The sequence below is a fragment of the Medicago sativa genome, chromosome 1 (assembly GCF_051527215.1).
Source record: "Medicago sativa cultivar Bolivia chromosome 1, Bolivia_mono, whole genome shotgun sequence".
Taxonomy (NCBI): domain Eukaryota; kingdom Viridiplantae; phylum Streptophyta; class Magnoliopsida; order Fabales; family Fabaceae; genus Medicago; species Medicago sativa.
Genome location: NC_140749.1, coordinates 32,677,440 through 32,682,813, shown reverse-complemented (window position 1 = coordinate 32,682,813; position 5,374 = coordinate 32,677,440). Strand labels below are relative to the sequence as shown.

At 36.2% G+C, this 5,374-nt stretch overlaps 1 long non-coding RNA gene across 1 annotated transcript; it reads right to left on the bottom strand.

Annotated features, from left to right (window-relative positions):
* Positions 1-2,541: 2,541 nt before the first annotated feature.
* Positions 2,542-4,886, bottom strand: LOC146954404 (uncharacterized). Its single transcript, XR_015013179.1, has 2 exons — positions 4,539-4,886; positions 2,542-2,799 (listed from the first exon to the last, which is right to left on the bottom strand). It is a non-coding gene; the product is annotated as an uncharacterized LOC146954404 (long non-coding RNA).
* Positions 4,887-5,374: the final 488 nt, after the last annotated feature.

The window sequence follows — 5,374 nt, the reverse complement described above, 5'->3', positions numbered from 1 at the left end:
CATCCAAAACCCATATGACACAATGAGGCAATGAGTGTTAGGTGCTTTAACATGTTCTAGGCTATAACTAACATTACATAAGTATCATCAAAATAACCTAGCTAATTAAACATCATCAAAATAAAAACCTAATGTAATAAGCAAGTATATAACGTCATATAGTATATATATTCACAAGCAATAAAACCACCAAGATCTTTCACATATGTTTCTTCATTTTATTCCACTGTCATTCCTATAGATGAAAATCAAATAAACGGTATTGAAATAGTTCTAAAAACTTAATATAAGAACTAAATAGAAAGTAAAACTATCGTTAAAAAATAGGTAGAAATTTAAGATATCAGCCCTATATGGAGTGGCTAATTGTGGAATCATTTGTATGTGACAAGACTGAGTCGGGCGTCAAGGTGATAAACCTCGTACGAGCATCAATGAAAGATATTATGAATTATTTTACAAAATTGTACTTGATAAATGGTCTGAGAAAGATAAATAAAAAACTTGAAAAATGAGAGAGTAATAAATAATTAATGGTATAATAAAAAAAGTAACATTAATATTTTATTTGTATTGTAAAATGACTTATAATTTGTGACTAATTTTTTTTAAAGCAACTTATAATTTAAGACGGAGGGTGTACAATTTAGCCTAAAAATTTGAATTTTTATAAAATAGAATGATATTTACTTTTATATATATATTTTTTTTTGGAATTTTATTAAAATTTACGTCTAATGATCCATTGATTAAACCTAAACCAACGTGCTTTTTTTTTATTGATTAAACCTAAACCAACGTGCTTGGTTGAATTGATAAGGGTTTGACATAAAAATATGGATTTTTTTATCCGGTTCAAATGCTAACCAACCTTTTCATTCTCAAAGTGAATTGGGCTGGGTAGCAAGTTTATGATTTCAAATACGTGAACTCACAAATCCATTCAGTTTAGAAAAATTGTTAAATATTTTATTTTTATAATATAGTTTAAATTTTTATGTTTTAATCTTGAAGTGTTTAAAATATAATCAAGTGTTTAAATTTTATGTAGTACTCATTCCATCTCAAATTATATGTCGTTTTGACCATTTCACACGTATTAAGAAATTTAATTAAATTTTGTATGAAAAAGAGATATTATGAATTGTTTTTCAGAAACTTCCTTAATGAAAATGTCGTTGATGAAGGACCTGAGAAAACTAAATTAAAGAATCAACCCAACCCATCAGAAAAATAAATTACGAAGCTACTTTCACAATTACCATTAGAAAATTGCTTTTCTGACGTAGAATACTTCCTATTGACACAAATAAATTACGCTTTTACCCCCAGCGGTAGTTAACAACCGCTGGTATAAGCACTGGTAGTTAACAACCGCTGGCTTCCAGCGGCAGTTAACTACCGTTGTGTTCGTGATATATTCAAGTGATTCAGACACTGTCTCCATATTCACCATCACCACCTTTCTCTCAAATTTTCACTCTCTCTCTAAAAAACTCTACCAAATCATCCAAACTTTCTTCCACTAAATCACAAGCAAGTTATCACTTATGCTATTGTCATACATTTTAGTTAGTATATGTGTTTATATGTTTATAATTTTAGCTGTTGTTTAATTATTAAATTTTGAATATTTGTTTTTAATATAGTTATGTTTGTAGATCTGAAATGCAATTAACATATATTATGAATACATGTTATAATGAAGTTATATTGCTTAAATTTATAATTTTTTTCGAATTTTATTAATTTTTTAGGGTTTGAATATTTGTTTTTAATATAGTTATGTTGTAGATCTGAAATGCTATTAACATATATTAGGAATACCTGTTATAATGAAGTTATATTAATTGAATTTATAATTTTTTTTCGAATTTTATAAATTTTTTAGGGTTTGTTTAGGATTTTTAGGGTTTATGTCAAATTTTCACTACAAGTGTTTGAATGAGTTTTTCATTGATTATTTTTAATTTTTATGTGTGTAGATTTGAAACAATGGCCGGGTGGATCGACGTTCGTGCAACATTCAACGGCGGAGAACCTCAGAGGTTGAAGGTTCGGTGCCTTGATGTAACATTAAGAGATCTCAAGGATCAACTGAATGAATTCAACCAAGGAGTCAACCCCAGAGACACAAGGAGGGTGGAACACGTCCAGTATAAACGTCCAATGCTCGACGAGATAGGGTATCATTCACTTGGGTGGAGTTAAAGAAGGACGAAAACGTGACGAGCATGTTTTGGGAGCACATTAAGTTCCAGTGGATCGATATGCAGGTAACGTTGTTGAGATCAACTGAAGATATCATCAACAACTTGATTCCGCCAGAAGATCGTCATTAGTTAGGGTAAGGTGCATTCCAACTACAACAATTGTCTTACCTCTGAAATGGGGTAATTCAAACTTGCCAAACGGCGAGGACTCAAGCATTTCACTCGGCATTCATGTTTTTCCTTTGAAAAGATTAAATTTTTGTTAGGCTTGCTTAGATGATGGTATTAAGTGTCAGGGAATGGACCTCATTACATTGGGACTTGAATACTGTAACACCCATACCAGACGTATCTAGAAAGTCTGGCACGTGCGTTAATATTAGTACTGGATACATTAAAATATACAACAATTAAAACTTCGAATGAATAACATTTACATCAAGTTACGTTCATATAAATAATAATACAACACAACTCATCCATACATAAAATACATCCTTGATATCCATAACGTCCTGCAGCTTTACGAACGAACCCCTGAAGTAATATCCATCCTGCTCCGAACACGCATAAACATCCTGCTTATCTGAAACAAATAAGGACTGGGATGAGACATAATGTCTCAGTGAGTTCCCCAATTTCCTAGGCTATAGGTAACCTCAAGGGAAAACCTACGGTCACCACGTGTCTACATTACAACCTGACGGTTGATTATACGTGTGTGGGGACTTGCAAACTTAGACGGTAGTGCATACTAGAGCCGTCATAGTCATATCTTACTTGTTATAGGCTTCTCACCTATACATGTCATGGAGGTTGAGGGAACCTAAACCGCATTGCCAAGTGTACGCTATACGTAACAAGGCCTAAACATAAATAACATAGCATATTCATGACATGATTCTAAACCGGACGATTAGGGAAACCTAAGGTCGTCACGGCATAGCTTTCTTTACTTGTCCTATACATATCTAGCTCCCGTCTAATAACATATCATGCTCTCGTTCTTGTTCTTAAACATAATCATACATGGGCTCGATCATGAGCATAAACATAACATAATCATAATAAACATAATCGTGTCTAAGTTCATTAATTAGTTAGCGTTGAACAAACAGTTATTATCTTGATTCATTTTACGGATAGTCCCGGGTGGAGTAACCCCGAGATCAATCCCATACATGACCGATGTACGTACATCGGACTCCCTCGGTGTCGTGCGGGTCCCTTGCGGCTTAAACCGTTCCCCTTAGGTCGAGAACCTCCCGTATCCCCCTGGCGTGGATAATGAGAGACACGAACACCTACGTCTTGCTTACTCGGTGACATGCGGGTCCCTTACGGCTTGAATCGTTCTCATTACGAGAACCCCTTGCATCCCCCTGATGTGGATAACAAGAGACATGCCACCTACACATATTAATCATGGTCTTGTCGTGCATAAAAGTTAGACATAATCATACATACATGTTTACCTCGGAACCTTGATCGATCCGATTGTCGGTAACTCATACTTGCTAAGGCATACTTGATCATATGCGAAGAGAATACACTTCGCGTCTTATCATTCTAGGGAAACATATCCTATACTTGTCATACTTATATTCATGCTATCTTTCTATTTCTCGACTAGCTAAGCCGAGGCTCTACGTTCATTCCCTTTCTTAGTTCATTGCTACCCCATCATGCTTAAACTCTCTTGAGCCATCCTTGTAATACATGCTAAGATTGCCACGATTATCGATGCAAGGATCATTGGATGATGTGTGCAATTTTCAAAAGTTACTAAAGACCGAAAGTGCCGAAAACCCAATTCCAAGCCGTTTATAAATCTTATGATTTGACAAAGCTAAGTTTGTTCCAGTAGAAAAAATAAGTGAAAACAGTCAAAGAACACTTCGAAACGATCGCTACGGACCCCCACGCGACTGCCCCCAAGCACCCGAACGCAGAACAACGCGGAGGTTGTCCTGTCTGGGGCACCTGGCGCCAGGAGTGGGGCGCCTAGCGCTGGCTCCCTGTGTGTGGGCGCCTAGCGCCCTTGTACAGGCGCAGCGCTGCGAATTCTGCGTGTTCGCGTGTTCCGGCCGCGGGTTTTCGCCATTTTCGACCCAAAACTCGTCCAATTCGACCCTGTAATGCACCAAATACATCCAACAACATATATAGACTTATTTAAACATATATCATGGCAATTTTAACCTATAATCACCTAGGATTGGCTTGGGGTACTAAAGTTACATAAAAACTATACTTAGCATAAATCATGATTTTTCTACAAGATTAGTCAATCCCAAAGGTGGGTAATCTATCTATGGAACTCACCTCAATTGTTTGCACTTGATTCCCAAAGCCTCCAAGGCCAAGCATGACAACCCCCTAGTTCTTGATTCAACACAAAACCATGGCTTAAGCTCATCAATCCCACTTCTTCCATCTATCTCTTTGTTTCCTTGCAATATAAAGCTTCATGATCCTTGCTTGATCATTTTGTTCCAACCCAAAGCTTCCTCACCAAAACCCTAACTTATTAATTCAACCCAATCTTCCAAACCCTAAGCCAAACCAAGCTTCCACATGACCATGTTATCTTGAAAGGACAAGGATTAGAGCCTTGCTAATTGAGGAAGAAGATTTGCAAAAGATTGATGAAAAGAAGAAGAAAGGGGGCGTGAGAGAGAAGAGGGAAGGAGAGAAGAAAGTCTTTGGCATAAGAGAGAGAAAGAAGATTGGAAAATAAGATATTTTGGTGCCTTTCCAAATAAATATCCTTTCCCGCACAATTACCAAATTGCCCTTGCCTCCAACGTGCCACATCCGTCTCTGATTCTTAACTCGTATTAAGCTGACATATCATAAAATATTTCCATTAACTTACTTTCCATGAACATCATTCCTCTGATACACTTAGCAGGTAAAATTTCCATTAGGTAAAGAGCGGGATGTTACATTCTACCCCCCTTAAAGAAATTTCGTCCTCGAAATTTAGAGATCGACTACCAATCATCTTGTTTCTTAACCCACATGCAACAGAGCATAGCCTTCTTGGTCTTAATATCACTCAAACTTAGAGTTTTCTTAGTATATCATGATTCAGAACTCACCTTGCCACACATAGACGTATTGTCTCAGACTTGTATCTTACCTGCTTAACATAATCT